The 21,025-nt window shown below is 37.7% G+C and overlaps 1 long non-coding RNA gene across 1 annotated transcript; it reads right to left on the bottom strand.

Moving 5' to 3' along the window:
- Positions 1-3,685: 3,685 nt before the first annotated feature.
- Positions 3,686-19,376, bottom strand: LOC139827091 (uncharacterized). Its single transcript, XR_011737287.1, has 3 exons — positions 19,295-19,376; positions 16,941-17,034; positions 3,686-3,813 (listed from the first exon to the last, which is right to left on the bottom strand). It is a non-coding gene; the product is annotated as an uncharacterized lncRNA (long non-coding RNA).
- Positions 19,377-21,025: the final 1,649 nt, after the last annotated feature.

Here is a 21,025-nt window from a genome sequence, read left to right as displayed (position 1 = left end):
GCACAAGACTGAGTGGGGAAGGGCATCCCAGTCAAAGCTCAGTCCGTTACCCTGAAGAACTGCTCCTTAATGTATAATTGATAAAAACAATGTGATCATGATTTCAGGTCAATTAAAATTTTTATATAATTTTTGTTACTGTTCTTGTTCAATGCTTCAATCTCTAAATGAAACTTTTCCAAATAAAAAAATAGAAATGTATATTTCAAAAAATATTGAAATATAGCATTGGAGATGAAAAAACAAAACCAAAAACAAACAAACAAACAAATGCAAACCTAACATTTTTTAGGCCAAAATTATTTAACAGATGTTAATACATACTTCTAAATAATGTTTATCTACTTGAGAATATATTACTTACATGTAAAATTAAAAGTCTAAAAAACATTATGCCAAGTACTTAAAATCCTTTAAATACTTTTGGCCCCTGGCTATTAGCCACTAATAACTACTTTTCTGCATTGGATTGAGAAGGGAGTAATCTCCCCGCAAATTAAAAAGCCTTAAAGGCAAATAAAAATATATGAGCTCATTCTATTCCTGGATTTCCAGGGCTTATATCATCTTGTTGACACACTCTCCAGGGTTTTTTTTGCCATGATGCTGCTTTCTGCCAGATCGGGGGAAAAAAAAAAGAAAAAAGTGCAGTAGCAAGGATCTTGTCATACTCATTTTTCTTTTTGTGGTCATGTTTTCTTTATGGTAGCTCAGTAAAATATGACCTCCCCAAACACTACCATCAGCAGATAGTTTGGAACAAAGTTCAGTCTCAAGGAATATTAAATATAACAAAAAAATCCTAGTACATCTACAAAATCTGAAAGATGGTTATATCTTCCCAGATGGATCCTACTTTGATGTTTTTGGTGAATTACAATGTGTGTACCAAGGGCATGTCACACAGTTTCCTGTTGCTTTTATCTTTTCACCCAGTGTCAAGGTAGTATAGTCTATTGTAATAGACTATACTATTACTCTTTCCTCAGAAGTGATGAAGGCAATGACCTACTGTGACCAGGATAGACCATTGTACTTCAAATAACACCAAGGCTCTCGTGAATTTAGCTCTTCCTCTTAGATTGCTCTGCTGAAGACTATAAACTTTGTAGGAGATTAAAGTATAGAATTATGGATGCTTTCCAGAAGGTGCAGAGGACCATGCAGTCAGAAGAGCTTTTATTGAGACCTGCTCGTCAACACACGCCTGGTAAAAAAAGTCCATATTCTGAATTTGACTCTATTCCTCATTTTCCTTGAAAAAAAAAATCTCCCTCAAGCTTTCTCATGGATCAGGTAGATGCTGACTCTGAGTACTGTGGATTAGTCCATTAGTTTGCAGACTCAACTCTGTCCTGGAATAAGCAGGGTGTAGAGCCTCCTCCTCATTCCTGTATTTCCAGCATATCTGTTTCATGGCTGAGATCTGGTAACATGGTGAAGGGACAACTACACCATATGACACTGCCTTAATCCAGTACTAAGATACCAAGAGGAGGTGAGATGATATATATGTCACAGACACATGCCTCACAGGAATTCTGCAATATATTTTCTTAAACACCCTAAACATTTCCCAAACACTGGGATGGTATAAATAGATCAGTAACAAACCATCAGGAGGAACAACTTTTTTGCAACACAAGTATTGGAGGTAAAGGAGATAAAGGAACGACAGCTTAAAAAAAGAACCCAACAAAAGCCCCAAATAAAATGCAGGGAATATTTGCAGAAGAGAATTAATTAACCCTCACTATAAGAGACAAAAAAAAAATTACTCTGGCTGCTCACAGGAGCTGGAAAAATGCATTCATTGTGAAGCTGTGGATTTGGCTCCTGAAGGCGAAACACCAGTTAGAAGAGATACAGTTTATCAATCCATATGTTCCCTCTCCTACCCTTTGGGGTTTTGGGTTGCAGGTGAGGAGAATCCTCCAGTTATCTTCTGTCCGACTGCCACACGCACGCTCAGTTCCAAGTGGCTGCTACATGTCAGCAATGCTCAGAGCAGCATGAAGGCTGGTGAAACCAAAACCAGCGTGAAGCTATAGTGCCGTCATAGTGTTTCTTCTTACTGTTGTGACCATTTCCTAGTGTTGTCTGCAAGGTTAGACCTAATGGAAGACCCGAGTGCATTGACCTTAGACACTAAGTCAACTAGTATTTTAGTATTCTGAATGCGGAAGTTAAGGTAGGCACCTCAGAATAAAGCTCACTTTCAGGTGGAATTTGCCTACAACTAGCAAATAGAGAAAGCTAAACCATCCTCAGAAACTGAGTTCCTTGCTTGGAGGCGCAGGAAGTCATGATTGTCTCTTCTTGTCGCATTCTTTCTAGAAAGTAGATATGAGGACAACTGTTCTTTCAAAGAACTGAGCAGGGATTGCTCTTATAAAGAGGCATAGCTGATGGACACAGTCCTCTTTTTCAAGTGATAATTTCAGGGTGGGAGCACTTATTCAGGACTGCATGTCTAGACCGTGAAGCAAAGCAGGACATGGGACAGTTATCTGTCTCTGAGACAGACTGTTCATGTCACCACATAACACACCACTTGGCTCTGCATCTCTTTTTGGCCAACAATGATATTCCTAAAACCCTACATGGTATCTTTTCTTTTGAAGTTTATTTTCTCCCATTGGACATGCCTGAATAAATGGAGGATTAGTGATACGACCCATCAGAGCTATGTCTTTATACCATGAGGCTGAGGATGTGGGCAAACATGATCTTATGTAAACTTCACAGAAGGTGAGCCAGGCAAGTAGTGAGGATGACTAGAAGTGTTATGCTTGAGTTTGTTTTACATGACAGTGTGAGCCCAGCTTGGTATTCATTTCCTTTCTCCCAGGACAGTCTCAGCTATGGACAAAAGCTGAGGAAGGAGAGTGTCCACCTCTCGCATGGGAGTGAAGGGTTTTGTGAGACTTGCGAGTGCAAGGCTGGCTGGATCTAAGCATCTACCCTGGAAGGAGGGTGCCTGGGGTCCCTGTCCCTCCCCATGGGTTCCCCATGCCCCTGATAAAATGAAGAACTGCATGACGAGTTCCCTGCCTGTCTGAGGAAAGCATGAGACTTACAGCTGCTGACAAATCTCTGATCACTTGGCAGACTTTCAGAAAAGAGAAACAGGAAGCCTGTCCATGTGTGTATGTGTATGAACACGTGTGTGTTTTGGGTCAGCTGTCCTAGCACCCACTCTTTCTAAGAGATGCTGCTTATGGGTGAAAAAATTACTTTCCCCACTGATCAGAACCTGGAACTGATTTTTCATTTCTCTGCTCCAATTAATATCTATTGCACCCTTTCTGGGAGTGCTGTAATTTAGGATCATTAGAAAACTGAGCTTTGAATGTGGATCCCTCTGACTCTTTTCCTCTGTGAATTAATTCTGTTATGTCAATATTTATGTTATAATCTCGGGAATCTCCATATTTGTGTTTGGGAACTTAACCGGACTTTGATTGTCCAGGAGAAAATAGTCTGTTTTGTGTATGTAAAACATTTTCAGGTCATTCAGAAAAGAAGTAGGTCAAATTTTGTATCCTTAAATTTTGATCTGAGGGATAGGAAAAGAAAAATAAAAAGGCATCATATGATTTAATGCTTATGCTTTCAGACTCATTTTCTACTAGAGTTACTCTGAGGACACTCACACAAATCTCTATGCACAGATATCAGGGCAGCAACTAGTAAACAAGCTTAGTTACATGAAATGCGACACATCACATTTATTAACAGCTGTATGATCGAGGTATTCATCTATTCTCGCTTCCCTTTGTTTGCCTTGGAGCTGCAATCCAGGTGGTGACACTAAAAGGCAGAAGAATAAGTGGCATATATTAATCTGATATTGTGTGGAGTTGCTATCTGCACACTTAAGAATATACACTATTCACCTCATTACTATGTCTTATCAGTCCTAGGTCAAGCAGTATATTTGCTGTCATTTTTTAAAATGGTCAATTATGGTTTTAATTAAATTAACTTACAGCTTTAATGACAAATTTTGCAGCTGAAACCTTTCAGATTCTTTTTTCTTTTATGAGTTACAGCTTCTGAAATAGGATTGTGCAGTGACACGATTTCTAGTTAAGTTTTTCAACAGCAACAACAGAGGCAATAACATCCTGGACCTTTAACTGCAAGGTGTCCATAAAATAGCTCTTCTCCAGGGAGCTGAAAGGAATGCAACGGGAAGCATTAACCGGCTTGGCTGGCAGCCTAGCCTGCAGTGGCTTTGCCTGTTCTGTGGGAAAACTTACTGCAGTGTCACAGCCCTGCTACTATCAATTAGTGTCAATATGCACAAAGAACATCAGATAGAAGGCCAGCGTTCTGGAAATATAACAAGCAAAATGGTGTTTTGCAGCAAAGCTGAACTTCCACTTTGTATGTGAAAGAGGATCCAGGAAAGGGAAAACAAAAGCAGATTAGTCATAAATCTAAATTTAGCGCTTTTCCATATATGCTATTATTTCAGATAGGTCATGGAAACTAATGAAGTCAGTATTATGAGACGAAAGGAATCCCGTAGTGACCTCACATGAACTCATGGAAGCCTGATAGGAGGATTTGGCAGGGAATGTGGAGGACTTTTTTTTATCATCCAATGACTCCTTTTAACAGTGACTCCTATCATGCTGTCAGCTGAGCAAATAAATTTGGCCCACTTCTTAGGCCTCCCCTCCAGTATGTTCTAATATTAGAGACCTGACTTGATTTTCTTACTGTGCTTGAAGGCTACACATGATTGTCCCCAGAGGAAAAAGGGGACTGTTCACCAGAAGTGTTGCCAGAGACAGCATACAGACTTCCTTCTCAAAGAAGTGAAGGATAGGACACAGCACACAAGACACCTGCCTGCAGTGCAGGCATCCTACTCTTTGCTGGTCACTGTGGACAAAGATTAGAATTGGTTATTCATTTATCTTTGTAACCTATCCCCTGCATTCCTCTGTGCTGTGCAGTCCTGCACCAGTGTAGTAAAAAAAACAAACACAAGAATCTATAGAAACTGAATGTCATGACATGCAGCTTTTCTAATTTACATGTTTGACACTGCTATCTGCCTCCCATGGGCAACAGGGACAACACTGGCATATCCTTACTGTCACTGTGTACTCACCAAGACAAGCACAGAGTTCACAAATTGGAGCACTGTTTGGTTAATATCATTAATAGTCATTGCAATGAATTTTCTAGCATCTACATTCATCAAAATGACTGTAACGGCTGAAGCCTGGCTTGAAATCCATCCCAGGCTATGTGTGTATTTGTGGGTCTCTTGCCCTGGTATACTGTTACATTTATTTGTTTACATTTCTTTAATTCATTTATTTAAGTGGAAATGATCTTGTTATGTGATTTTAATGGTTTTTGGAAATGAATTTTTGCCCTGTCTAAGGACATATTACTAAGGTGTTCAGTGTGTGCAAGTGAGAATCAGTCTATTATTAATCATAATTTTATAGGCCTGCTTGGAAAATAATAATGTTGATAGCTAATTTTATTATTGTTTTCCTGTGCATTGCTCTAGATTATACACAGTTCAGAGAACACATGCTGTGCTCTCCCCCTTTTAGAAAAGGGTAACTGGTGTGACTCCTCGCTAGTGGTAGAAAGTGTCGTGCACAATCACCTGAGCCAACACTAAACAATCCATTTTGGGTACTGGGAGCAATCCAAGTTAGCACAGAGTTCTGACTGGATAAAAATTATGTCTCATAAAACAACTGACACCTGAGTGAATTCATTTAGAACCATTGTCAGCATCTCCGTATGATGCTGCGTTGCACCATCTAGATGAACTTTAAGGCCTGGGATGTTCAGTCACTGCTGAGCAGCAAACAGAGGGGTTTTGAGAACCTAGCATTTGAGGTTAGCTCTTTGGATAAGTATACAAAACCAGTGTGATAGTCCCTGATAAACAGCTTGGCTGCATGGTATACTGATCGTGTAAACTGGTGAGGACCTTTTCCAAGGGTGATGAAGCTACCAGTTTTGATACATTTACCCTGGAAAGCAAAAACAGAAATCCCAATGACTCTGTCAGAATTCCTTTTGATGACACCAGTTGAAACACGATTTCCTTTGCAGCCCTCACTCTCTTTAGTTTACTTGCATCTTCGGCAGAAAACTTGCCCTTGAACAGTGATTATTCAAGAGCAAGACTAAAAGAGAAGTTCAGAGAAGTCAGCCTCTCCTAAGACCTAAATATCTTTTATAGAAGTATTCTTCTAACCTGAATATAGCCATAGTAACTGCTTATAAGCCAAAAGAATGTTTTCTTTCAGGTATTCTGCTATATAAAGAAAATAGATATAACAATGTGGGAAAGATTTTTACTCAAGATGGTCATAGCATCTTGAATAAAAATAAACTATTTCAACAAATAAAAAGAGGCACTGACCTACTCAAACTTGTGTCTTCATGGTTTCACTACATGGTAAAACACCTTCATACCTTCATGGTATTTTAGAGCTTGCTCTTCAATTTCCAGTATTTAGAACCTAAGATGTAGACTGAAATTACTATCTATCTGTGTGCTCACATAGCATTCACCATATTTTTTTCTAAAAAGTAGACCTGAGCTTCTCTAGATATCATCACTACTCCTTCTGATAGGTTTCACCAAAAAAAAAAAAAAAAAAAAAAAGTTATATCATGTGTACTCAAAGTTTTGTGCATGTCCACGACTGGCCTATCTTGTAGAATAAACTCTATCCATGGTTCTGGACAGAATGCTTAGTTTGTTTAAAATCAGATTACCTTAATCTTGTAAGTCAGAACAAGTTTGAACCCTAATGTGTATCTCTTTTTGACATGGCTTTTTATTTTTAAGAAGCAGACAGGATTCCAGCACTGTTTCCCTTGCTATGGCGATGGGGAAAAGTAGTATGAGATACATTTCCTTGGCAAGGTAAGTTCCAGACTATGTGGGTCTTCAATTTGTCAGCATGAAGGTGAATGAAGGGTCCTCATAAATGGTCTTGTGTCCATATATGTCCATTGTATTAGAGCTCAGCTACTTGGGTTGGCTTTTTTCTTTTATTTTTAGAAAAGTAAGCACAAGGGTATGCAAAACAATAATTGATATTATGCAATAGAGTACTTCTCAAATGTAACATTAAAACAGATTGGTAATGATATTATTTTCCTTACTGCAGTAGGTTTGCATCAGATAAACATATTCTGACCTTATGTGTTCTATTGTTAAATATTGATGTAAAATATTAATAAATATTTTTACAATTGCTTTTTAAACTTGGTTTCTGATTAAGGTTCTCTTCTGCCAAATTTGAGGTCTGAATATTCCATTTTACATAGCTCTTTTGCCTATCTGTCTCACACTGGTATATGGAACATGACTGGACAGCAAGAAGAGGTAGATGAAGCCTTGGATTAGGCAGTACAAAAGCCTACATGACCAGGCCAGAATAGTCCTAGACATAGCTGACATAATTGAACCACAAAACTCCTCAAAAGATCACTCAGTATGTCTTACTGCCCGAGAGGATCAACTTTCCCTATGGTACTCCTGATGGTCTAATTTATTCTGAAAGACTTTCAAAACTGGAGATTTCATGGTCATCCCATGCAATCTATTTCAGTGTTTCACTACTTTGATTATTAGAAAGCTCTTCTTCACATCTTAAATGAAGTTCCCTTGTTGAAATTTAAAATCATTGAGTTTGGTCATAATAGTGTGCACATGGAACAGGTTATCTGGGCAAGCAGACATTACAGTACTTGAAAACTACTAATGAGATTTTCTTTTCTCTTCCCTTATCTAGACTAAAGAGCCCTAATTCTTTCCATTTTCCCTCCATAACCATGTTTTCTAATCACTTATTCATTCTTGTTGCTCTCCCTCTGATGACTTCATGTTGCTCCACCCCTCTCTTGAAGTGCTTTATCCAGTCCTGGACAGAAGACACTGAGCAACACCTTGCAAGTGTTAACCTTCCCTCACTTTAGAGATCACATTCCTGTTTGTTGGATTTTGTTTTCCTACAGGATGCCTGCTGATTCAAGTTGATGTGGTAAGTCGATGCAATTTCTACCATGTCTTGCAAAGAACAACTTATTTTCCCCTAGTAAACATACTCTTTCTTCTGTCATCAGGATTTTTTTAGTGAAAATATCAAGTGTCAGATCCAAGACACTTATCCAATAAGCTTCACTGAATACATCCTTACATTGAAGGGTGAACATGAAGGTGAGAGAATCTGTGATGATTTATAAATTGAGCCAATTTACTTCTCTCTACCTCGAAACAAGAGGGCAGCCACTGATCAGGCTATGATTCAAGTGCAACTTGGCTTTCATGTTCCTCTGACGTACTGTGGCCAGCTGCTACACTACATGTGTCATGGACTCCAGTGTAAGTCTTTCAACGGAGGGAGCAAATCATATGCATTGGGACACTAAGTGCAACTTGTGATATGGTGACAGGAAGATGAAGAAATTGACATTAGAAAATTAAATTTAAGAACATGAGGGATATCGCAAGGGTCCTAAGAGGAAGTTTTCAAAATGAAATTCTGAGCAACCTTGACTGCAGATTGGGGCTAAAGTAATAATAATATATACTGAATGTTGGTCAGAAGTCCAACGTTGAATGTTAGACAGACATCAGACACATCAGTGCTATCAGAAGGACCAGTTAGTGAGCTGTGAAGGGGGGAATTGTGGTGTTCTGTTTTTTTGTGTTTTTTTTTTTTTTTCCGTGAGGCAAAAAGAAAGTAGGAATCATTTAGTTCTAGCCTAAGGAAGAAAAGTTTAACAGTGAGCATGTATCTGAGCAAGGGACCTTTACAGAAAACTGAACAGAAAGAAGTCACAATTTGATAGGGAGAAAAGATAGCAATAAGAGATACCTAGGTTCAAGGAGTGATTATTCAGTGAAGTGGTTTACCTGCATAGAATTATTTATTTTGTGAATAAAAAAGGACAGGAAGAAGTAATAAGGAGTTGTTTAATCCTTCTGAAACTTGATCTAGACCCAGGGAAATCAGTAGCAAAGCTGCACTGACTGGTTTGGAGTAAATTCCTTAGAGTATGCCACTGAAACATTACAAGATAAATTAATTCTTGGGGTAATTTTGTTAAAGTAAATTGAATTTATCTTAAGGGTCTGTTATGTCAAATATGCATTCATTCTTTCGTTTACTTGTTCTTCCTTTCACTCATTCAAATGGGATCTCAGTGTGTTGTAAATAGTGCACTTACTGGAAAAAGACAGGAAATGTGCACTGCGAAGAAGAACATTAGCTAAATGAAAATATTATTTCAAAAAATACTTGTTCCAGCACATATTTTTAAATACCTTTCATAATTATGAAACTTGCAAAAAAAAAAAAAAAACTTGCAAAAAACCCCCCCTACAAGGGGACACTCCTTATATTCCATTAGATTTGTGGTTCCTATCTGATGAAAACAGCACTGAGCTGGAACAAACAATGCGTCAAGGATGATTATGTAACATGAGATGAAGAAATATTTCTCAACCCTGTGCCAGGAAAGCTACAAGCAATTCTGGAAGTCACATGCTTTCTGGTGGGATTTTTTTGCATTTCTGTTTTTGTATCTTGCACAAAAGGGTAGCCCTGTTTCGGAAGTCAAGTTACAGGAGGAAACAGCCAATAGAGAGGATCTTTTCTGTGTTTGTGAATTCCGGTTGAACCACAATGAGCACATTCTTCCTTCCCTCTTTTGTGTGTGTGTGTTTGGAGTTTTGTTCTTGTAGTAGTGAAAGTTAAACGGATAGAAAGGGATAAATGGGGACATTGTTGAACTGACCTCTGGTGACCATCTGAAAACAAAGTAGATGGACACTGCCTTACCTAGACGTATCTGCAGTATGTGATATCTATTTTCAGACAAATTACTGTGTACTGGATTCTATACTGTTATGTTTTGCTCACGATGTCATTAAAGCCTAGATGCCAGTGAGAGACTAAGCACTGCATCCTAAGGAAAAAGCAGATAAATGTCTGGGAAAAACAAATGAAAACACAAACAAGGGATTTTTCAGAGTGGTATGTAATATGTCTGAAAAGCAGTAATCAAATTTTAATTAGAGCTATGAAATATTTTTAAATAATTCAAAACAGATTGCTGTGAACATTGTGCCAGTTTCAGCTATCCCAAGCTGTCAGCAACGTGTCTGCATGAGGAAGGCAGGGGCTGAACAAATCCTAAACCTCAGTGCAAAATTCAGTCAGTCCACAGATAGGTTGGTTACACAAGGCTGGCAGAACAATCACACTAAGTAGTTCTTTCTAACCCCATAGTCTGAAGCTAGCCCCAAGATTCAATTATGTAAAATATTGCTGCAATATGGAGCAAAAAACTACAGTAATTGTTTTCAAAACTAGAATCCTTTTATACTAGGATGCATCCACTAATTTTTATCTTGGTGATTTCCAGAGTTTGCACAAGTGTCAATAAGTTCAGTCTGTGAAAGGCTTTATTAAGTTGCCTCAAAATATTGTCATTTGCCATTTGAGACTTCAGCATTTGGATACTCAGTGACAGCTGATGTGACATAGGAGCTATGAGAGACAATCTCCTTCCAAAAAGGGTAGCCTAATGCAAGATGAACAAAATTGCATGCTTGTGCTCTGGTAGCTGAATCCAGTCCCAGGGATGGTATCCAGATCACAAAGGAAAACACCTGTATTTAGGTATCTAGACACACAAGATGTCACCCAGACATGTAAGTTTAGTTAATCACTCTTAAGATTCCATTGACAGTAGTGATCAAATCTCAGTTATTCACAAGCAGAGTTTAGACACATATTTAATGCCTGCACAAATAGATTTGGGTGTCTTGACTTCATAGATAAAACCTACATAAAGGTTCATATTCTGATAGTATTTCTCATGTTAGATGATAGCTTTGTCACTAAAACATCAAATTCCTAGAGAAGTACCTAACTATGGTCTTGAAACCAGAGTTATTGTGAGTGAAAACTTTGGGATAATACTCAAAACAAACCTATTCTTATCTATTTCTCTCTTGGGAACTACTCACATGCTACAAAACAAACACTAAATATTGAGTGTCAGAGAGCTATTTCAAATTTGCATCTTAACTCAGATTCATTTGCTAGGTAAGTAAACAAGATTAATCATTTGGAGTATATTGTTTTGTGTTGTGGAAATGAAAAAAATTGTCTAATCATGTGAATCACTGGCAGTACTAGCAAAAGCCTTTACTCATTCCTGTGAGTACATCAGGTGATCAGAAGCAAAGACTGCTAAGGGACAGGCAGCAGAGGAGTTTCCCATCTCATGAATCAGGAATCTACTATGGATACTATAGTGTTTTGTCTCTTTATTTTCCACATCACTTCCTCTGCTCAGCAAAGGAGAGACCACAACAGAGAGGCAACCTGCCCTTCTCCTACCCTAGGTGAAAAACAAAAAAACAAAAACAAAAAAAAATGGGGCCTTTTTCTTAGGGAATATCTTTCCTTTCATTGTTACATGTTCTGTTCTATGGAATTACCCTGGATGGCAAAAACAAAACACAAATCTAAAACAATATTTTATTCTCTTCTACTGAACTCTAAACCAGATGGTATTTTTGATTCAGGCTATAATCTGTATAAGGAGTGGAAGATTTTTATAGAAAATCCCAGGTAGTTTTCTCCCACTTTTGCCTCTTCTTCTTTTTCTTTTTTTTTTTTTTTTTTTAAACTGTCTATTACTTATCATTCATAAGCAAACTGGTATCAGGAGAGATATGCATTGTCTTTTATCACTCTAAATTTAAATATACATAACCACAACCTGTCCAATCCCACAAACTGTCCAAAAGATACGATTCAAGTATATTATGTATCTTTCTATTTTGCAAACCCTTTGAACAGCTTTTATATTTCACTTTTTTCAATCACAGCTGGTGATCCAGTGGCTCGGGGAATGATGGCCACCACACAGAGAGACTTTCCTAACTTCACAGGCATTTTGCAAACATCTGATGATGCCAATAAAAGCAATAATTGAAAAAAATGCCAAAAGGATGTGTTAAATATTTTTGATTGAGGAATGTATCAAGCTATTTCAAGACTACAGTCCCAAAAATCAGACAAAACAAGTCAGGTCAGATTCTTCTCTCAGTTTTACTGTTATACAGGACATCTGTATTGAATTCTGTAGCTTTACAGGTAGATGTAAACTGAGACAAAACCTCCACCATAGAATATTAAAATCCTAGATTAAATGTTCTTAGCACATTTTGATTGCTCTTACATATTAGTAAATAGAATATTTATTTAATGTTGTCTTTTAATACCCCCTTCAAAAGTACCATTTAGTACTTGATATAATAAACCAAGTTTCAGCAATGAAAATTACTCACACCTCCCTAACAGGAATAATGCCTACAGAAAATTCTCAAAAATAATGTAATATTTTCTTGAGTCCTGTGATGGTTTGGCCAGTGATGAACTCCTCTTCTGGGAAGGAAAAAGAACAGAGAGGAAGTATAGCCTAAATTTGTGCTGTATACTTGCTACCATTTGAACCATTCACGCAAAAGGTTGTTCAGACCAGCAACATTAACATGCCTGAAAGGCATCACATTGGAATGCTGAGAGTCTGATCACACTATCCTCTGAGCACAGAATCTATCCTTATGGTTTCTGTGGATCAAAGTTAAAGGTGATTCTTAAGAGGAAGATAATGACTACTCGTTTTCCTCCTGCTTCACCCCATATTTGGATCATTTGAAGCACTCTAATGTAAGCACTGGGCACTCTAAGTAAATATTAGGGTGTATTACCCTGCATCTTTAGGAAAATCTATCCAGAGGAACCAACAAACAGTCAAGAAAAACATTATTGTTATTTATGTGGTGACAATGGAGTCCAGTTCATTCCTGTTGTAAGGATTTTGTGTATACTTTGGAAAAAGTCTTGTTTTCCACTCTCATAAGTTCAGGGTAACAGAAGTGAGAAATCCCCATTTCGCAGAGGAAACAGAGCATTTGCTGAAGAAACTCTTCATTGAAGCAGCGATTAAGCCCATCCCACAGTTCATGTATGAGGTAGAAGACCTCAACAACAGTCATCTTCCAACCAGAAAAAATCAGTGTGTTGCCATGGAACACTTCCTGCATAGTGACATGAGTGTAAGCTGATATTTCCTTTGAAGATAAATACATGAACTTGTCGCTTATTTTCTTAATGATGGCAGCAGGGACTTCTGTAGAAACTGCAGGATGTGTCAGCTAGAAGCTATACATGGTTTAGTCTACTGTACCTTTGCCTGTGTATTTGCATTCTGCACACCAATTTATTTCTCTCAGAGAGAGAGTATTCCAGACTTGCAACAGATTAACATAGGTCTCCTGTACTGCTTTTATTTAAGCTGCAATATAGATGTGTTTCCTCTTCTGGCCCCAAATACGGAATTTCCCCAGAACTACCCTGGCCTGAAGCCCAAGATGAACAAAATTCAAACGAAAGTCAACAAACATACTGATTTCATCACTGTAATTTCCTGAGTCCTAGGAATAGCCTACATTTTCTGAAAGGTCACCTAGATTTGAGCTTTCAGGATCGGGTACTCTTCAGTGCTTGTTACCCAGTGGAATTTTCAACCTAGTTTTAGGTTCTCAGGTAAGCGAAGAAATTTCAATACCTGAAAATCCAGGAGCCTGCAAAGGGTTTTGTTTAAACCATTATTTGAATACTGTTTTTGCGTCAGTCTCACAGTGAGGAAAACAGCTTTTCATTATCTCTTCCATATGTAGATGAATAAGAAACGTAAAAGTATATGCAGTGACAAAAATACATAGTGTGCCTGGAATTATATTCTAATGTCGACTTTTATTTGCTCACATTTCTAAACAAATCAGTGGAAAATATTATTTTCTATATTATAAGTGAGCATATGTTTCAAACATATGTTTCAAATATTTTAAATTCAAAGTATCATCCTCAAGTGATTCAGATTTCATATGAAAAAAGTCCACTATGATTTAAATTTGTTTGTTTCTTAAAGATGCTAATATATCAAAACCAGAGAGATACTGAAAGCCTTCTTTTCCAGCTCCTCTATCTATTACACAGAAAGAGATAAAATGGAATTCAGATTTATCCCTAAAAAAGTACAGATGTATTCAAAATTTCTCATTCCAACTAATAGTTTGCTATGTCAAAATGAAATCAGAAAACTTCCTGAATTTATTGGCCCTTTCACAGACACGTTACTGCACACAGCATGATTTCTGATTTGTAGTAAATCAAGCATGCGTAACTAGGAACTAACTTACTACTCTTATATGATGGTTCTCTCTGATTAAACAGATGCATGGTTTATCTCAGTAAAGATTGATCAGTAACCAGCAATTGCTATACTTCTTTTTATTTTAGCTAGAAACTCTCCCTGCCCTCCCTGGATGGTAAATTATATTACTGTATTTTCCCAGGTAAAATAGGTCTTTCCATCATTTTCTCCTTAGCTACTTCTTTCCTGGTTAATCTTCCTATATTGCTGCATTTCTTATGAAACAGAGAGCACATACTGACCATTGCATGAAGTAGATCTGGAGGCTGGGCTGGAGGCAATGAATAAGGAATAATTAGGATCAAAGAGGTCCTGATTTGCTTCCATCTTGATTTTGCACTAGCCAGAACTAACACTGAAAGGAAGAGGCAGGAAAGCAGGAGGGAAAGTGGGGGAGTGAACGTGTTATCAAAGAGTGTTTTGATGCTTACATATATGGAGCAAAATGATATTTGTGCAGGTACATGTGGTTTTTGTCATTTTCTGCTTTTAAAATGCACTACCTTCTAACATGAGCATTCATTTAATGTTGCTGCATTTTCTATAGACTTCAACAATGATAAACTGCACTTCAAGTCTCCAAAGCATATCACAAACACTATTCTGCAACTTCAGAAGTGAATGGGGGAAAAAAAAAAAAAAAAAAGAGAGAAAACTGCATATAGAACTTTTTGAGAAGTGGAATTTGGGAAAAGAAAATAAAAGAAAACTTTATGCAAGGATCTAAACAGTTTTAATTATGTCAGACACATTCTTCATAAGTATTACTTGCATGTTTAGGGGTCATCACAGTCAAAATAGGACATTCAAATCTTGTTCTTATTTAAACAGTACTGGAGTGTATGAACTCTGAATGTATTAGTTCAAGGCCAACAAAGCTCTCAGTCATTTGTGTTTTAATTTCATTTATGTATACAAGAAAAGTTTTATTTCTTCTATGAATATATGTGAGAGGTTTCTCAGAGTGTTTTATATGACCAGGGTTCTCTAGGCCACCATGGCATCATCTGCAAACACCTGTACTGCAGATATCTGCTTTAGTGACACTTCACAACACGCACTTTTCCATGAACACTTTTGCAAAAATGAAATACTTGTTCAGGTCCAAAGGCAGCTGTAAAAATTTCTCTGAAAAAAGTGGAAACGGACAGTGGAATCTTGTGGATGGATGGATGGATGGATGGATGGATGGATGGATGGATGGATGGACAGATGGATGGATGGATGAGAACACACACAATTATAATTTAATGAACAATAATTAGCAAGATGGGTTGGATTTCACTCAGTTGTATTTCCTCCTCAACATCTATGACAAAAGAAGCAACATTTTTTACAACTTTTAGTTGTCCTCTTGAGTGAGACAAGGAGGTCTGACTTTGGTAATGCCAGAGCCCAGGTTAAACGGTTCACTTTTTTCTCCATCTCCCCTCCCACTGCAACAGTGACAGCAGCAATTTAGAGCTTTTCCAGGCTGCTTCTGTTTTCTGCAAGCAAAGCTATTATTATCTTATAAGTATCATGTATGAGAAAGAGGTGTGCCTGCTTCTTACCCTGGTCCAGGGCTCTCAGCTGCCTGTGCCTGTTACTTGGGCTATAATTGGTGCTTGAGTACCTCTTCCCCTTATCCCCCAGAAAAAGCAGGGGCATCAGACAACTCTCCCCACAGCTGCAGGTTGCTGGCTGGGTTATGCTGAATAAGTAAAATTCATCTTAGTGCAGGGGAACATTGCACAACTAAACAGAGCTGCAAGACTGAAGAAGTGAAAAGCAGACACGAGGTGAGGTGCTGTGGTAAATGTTAGAAAATTTTGATCCATATCCAGAGAAATGAATCTTAGAAAGGTTTGGAAATGTGAAGAAAAGGGAAGAAATGCCTTTTCCTTTTCACTTTCTCTAACGGCAGAGGGTGAAATAGAGGTAGGGTCAGGAGATGAGCTGGTGAAAGGGAAAAGTAATTCCTTTAAACTCAGCCCTAAAATAGGCATCAGGCCCAGAAACTGTAAGAGAGTCCTTGTTTTTCTAGGTCTCATCATCCTGTTGGCAGGTGAAGGGCAGTTAAAGCTTCCATGTGTCACAAATAGCACATGGCACCTGAGCATCTGTCATGCCTCCTCACATCCCAGGTAGAAGGTCACTGACTGTACTCCTAGGGAACACTATTTGTCTCACAGGAACATGCTGCAGGCCAAAAGTCAGGCAGTCACAGGCTCCAGACTCAGTTGACTGTTGTTAATAATTCCTTGTAGTTCACAACCTTTGTAAACAGCCCAGGCTTAATTTCCCTAAGCAACTCAGCAGGCAGCTATTGGTAGATGTGCAAAAACAGAGACAAAATTAATATTTTATTAAACAAATAGCCACGGGCTTAGGAAACGTAGGCCTCTCAAGTGTTAAAGGGTACATTTGCAGGTTCGCGTTGCGATTTAGGACTGACTAGTGTGGCAGGTGCTGGAATCGCTCCAGCCTCACCCAGAGCTCAGCAGCAAAAAACTAAGCTCAGAAAAAGCAGCATATCCAACATGGCTTCTCAGAGTAACAGGATCCATACAAGTGAAGCCATCCTGAGCAGATGCCCACAGCCACCAGTAAACCTGAAAATCCTAGAAAACCAGGAAAATACTCACTATACTAACCTGGGACCCATCGGGCAAGTGAAAGAAGATCAAGTCTTTTGGGATTCATCCTAAAAGATACGATGATGCTCTTTTCTTAAGAAGCTATCATGTGCTGTGGGAGGAAAAAAAAAAGGCATAAACAACAAAAATCAGGTTGTTCCTATTTGGTTAGAATGATTGCTATCTCTGCTCATTCTGTTTTCAGTGAAGTATGTTGTAACTTTAGCCACTGAGCAATTGAAAAGAATGAGTGTATTAATTGCTAAGCTGTATTAAGTATTTAAGTAAATGATAAGTTAGGAATTTCCTTTAATGGCTTATTTACTATACTTACGGCAATATTTTGAACTATGTACTGATCTTTTAGATCTGTCATAAGACTTTTCTTACTTTGCCTGGAGACACATAACATGTCAGACTACTGCTGTGAGCTGTTTTGCCGTGCAGTGTTGGGGATTTATTCACTTTTACTCAAATCAGCACAGACGGGATTGTGCTCACAGAAGATTTTTGTTTTCAGTAAGCAACAACAAAAGTTTCGGTTAGGAAACAAATTCAGGTTTCCTAGGGTGAGATGAATTTTACCCTGTGAAATCTTAATGCCAATGAAAGGCTTAATTTTCCCATGCCTTAAAAAGAATAACGATTAATTCTGACATTTGCAGTAAAAGTTGCAATAGTAGTTGTGAATTACTACCTGTGAAGACATAAGGTCAAGGTGCACAGAAAGCTGATATATTAAGAAAATATGAACAAGGTATTAGACATTAAAGCACCTTTTCAGTTACCAGAACTTTCTGGAGGTTTATATTCACTGAGTTGTATTTGCTGAATTCTGACAGAGGAGATACCATACAGACAAATTTATGTGATAACTACTACAGACTGACAAGAATTATAATACATAGGAGAGGCTGCTTTCTCAGTGAACTACTCAGTGGGATTTTGACTAGGACAGAGATGAGGCAATGCACGTGACAGCATTTTTGAGCTTTAAATATTACCTTTGCCCCAGTTTAAATTGTATTTTTGCATGATGGTCTATAGCTTTGGTGTTGCGGGAGAGGTTACAGAAGGGCTTTAGTCAAATAGTAATGCAAGGGTGGCACAGCAACTTAAGCAATAACAGTTCATTAACTAGCTGGAGTCTCACAGCTTCTCTGACCTCTTCAGTAACCAAACAACTCTGGATAGTTTGAAAGGCTCTCTGCAAATCTACACTTACACAAACTAAGTTGCCCGAAATCATATAATCAAGTGTGCTTAGCCAAGTTAAATCTTAAGCTCTGTGAGCAGGTATCATATATGACACCAAACAACTCAAATTCAGTAGTGATAGACCTATTAATTCATCCCAAAACACTATCTAATTTGACTTTAAAATTAAAGTAACTACAGAAAAGAGAGGTCTAAAAAGTGAAAAAAAAAAAAAAACTCAACAGAGAGACTGTGACATTCCTTTATAAATCTTTATTGCTTCAACAAATTCCAAGTTGTTTCATTAAAATAAAAAAAGACTTGTTGATTATCTAGGCTAAGAGTCATTTAACTTAACTTGAAATGTCTAAAAGATAGACGTTTCAGTCTGAGCGAGACATTTTAGCTTTTCCTTATAGTCAGAAGCTAGCAACAAGATGATTCATGTGATCTGTCTTTCAATCACTATCTGAACATGAGGCAAATCTGTCTCTGCCTATTTCTTCTCGTTGACTGTAAAGAGATTTTAAGGTGAATAGTTCAGTCTTACATGTTTAAGTTTTATATGGGTAAATTGTGGTAGACTAAATCTTATCCTTCCTCTGTCTTCCTGTCAATATTATTTCTTTCACAGAGTCACAGAATGTTAGGGATTGGAAGGGACCTCGAAAGATCATCTAGTCCAATCCTCCTGCTGGAGCAGGAACACCGAGATGAGGTTACACAGGAAGGCGTCCAGGCAGGTCTTGAATGCCTCCAGAGCAGGAGACTCCACAACCTCCCTGGGCAGCCTGTTCCAGTGCTCTGTTTCATTACATTTTCCTCTGTATTCACTCTGTCTCAGCAGTAAAATTTCCTCAACCTATCTTGGGAATTGATTTTACAGCATGGCAGATCAGAAGTCACGCAGCTTACCTTGATACTCAGTAGTATCAAACTTCTTCCACAGATTATCTCAGAAGCAAATGTCTTAAAACATTCCGCTGTCACTGACTTTTCCTAGTTCTCTCCTTTTCTTTCTTTATTAGTCTCCCTTTCTATGTAATTATTGTGTGATAGAAGCTCTGAAAGTTTAAATTATCAAGCCATGAATGTAATGATTGGAAAAATATATAATGGTAACAAAGATTTCAGTCATGCAATAGATGCAGTAAATAATCTGTAAATATTCTCACCTCACTCCTTGAGCCTTGGCTTTAGTATGTGAGAGCTTGTTCCAGGGACGAAAGAGGAGCTCAGTTCTCTTGCTTGTTGAAGCTTTGTGTTTTATATTTTGTTTGAACAAGTAGGCAAGGCACTAGCTACTTTGGAAGCATGAAAATTTCAGAAAACACGAGCAAGAGAGCATGCATATCAAATAAAATGGTTTATTTTCACACAATCTGTGATATCTAGAAAATAATTTCTAGCGACATTCGTTGAAAGAATTCCCACTAACAACACTTACCAGACTGCCTGACTTCTGGCCTTATTTTAAAAATCAATGCAACACAAAACAGTACAGAGCAAGCAACTTCATCAAACATATTTTTCCCTCTGTTGTTATTGCTACCTTAATAGAAAAGTTCAAAATACATAATCAGAAACGTAAATAGCTTTTTTCAGTTTTATTGCATTTCCTTTTTGGAAATAATGTTAATTTATTAGATGTGAAACGTATTGTATTATTATATGTGTGTACTATATAACTTGCCACATTTCTGTACAGCATGTGTTACTGTAAGACTTGTTAATGACACTAATTGCAGTGTTTTTTTGAGTTGGGTTGCCATAACCTGTCTGAGTACTATAGAAAGACTAGCTAATGCAAGTTTCCACTGGGAGAGAGTACAGAAAAGAAGACAAAAAAGAAAACCAGGCTTCAATGGCAGAAAATTAAAACATCAGAAACAATAGAAAATCATGCGAAAACATTGTATTACCTACAGGGAAATTTTGCGGATTTTTTGGTCTGTTTCTACTCTGCTTAATCCAATGTTCGATAAGAATGACTGCAAACCTTACACAGGATCCCACAAAGTTTGTTCTTGGATGTATTCACCTAGAAAACAAATCAAAATTGTTGGGAAAACTGCAGGTAGCTAAGGAATTTGACAAGGACTGCAGTGCTCTGTGGTATATTCCCACCATCTTCTGTGCTGGAGAGAAGATGATGGTTCTGCTTTACTGCAAATTTTGAGGTTTAGAATTTACGGGGTTGAAACAAAATATTTGGAACACAGTCTCAAAATGTAGTTGTACCAAAACAGAGGCCAAGGACTTTTCATTCAGAAATCTCATTGAAAGCTTCTTCAAAATCTGTTCAACTCCATTAATGATTCAGCTTAAATAACACCTTTCAAGAAAAAATACATTTTGTCAAAAACTGCCTGACCAACTCTGCCCTGCGTTTAGAGAGGCCATTTAAAAATAGGTTTAAAGGCATTTTTAGAATTGCAAATTAGGGGAAATCTATTTACTTGAGAAGTGTAGATCCATAAATAATGCTGAACTTCTATCTTCATCTAGTAACAACTGGTATTTCTGACAAGTTGCAATTACTTTTCAAGGACAAAAGCTGCATGTGACTTTTCAGGACAAACCCTTCAATTCCTGTTCAGAACCCAGTGACTTTTCTGTTACTGACCTCTGCTACAGAGCTATCTGCCTTTTTTTTTTTTTTCAGTTACCTGACCTTTTGCAGAAAACATAATAATCCTAACAAACAAGAAATGTACTACAAACAGAATAACTTATAGATGTGCCCATAAAGTAGGTCTCTGTTATCAGTTTGTGTCTCCGCTGTTTGCTTGTAATGTCCCTGTTCTCCTTTGCCTACCATCATCTATGATAATTACTTTGTTGTTCTTCCAGAAAAATTCTCCTTTGGACAATATCCTTGTATTTTTACATATCTGCAGACCATC

The sequence above is a fragment of the Patagioenas fasciata genome, chromosome 1 (assembly GCF_037038585.1).
Source record: "Patagioenas fasciata isolate bPatFas1 chromosome 1, bPatFas1.hap1, whole genome shotgun sequence".
In the NCBI taxonomy this organism is placed as follows: Eukaryota; Metazoa; Chordata; class Aves; order Columbiformes; family Columbidae; genus Patagioenas; species Patagioenas fasciata.
The sequence above is the reverse complement of the archived record's forward strand: the minus strand, read 5'-3'. Positions and strand labels throughout refer to the sequence as shown.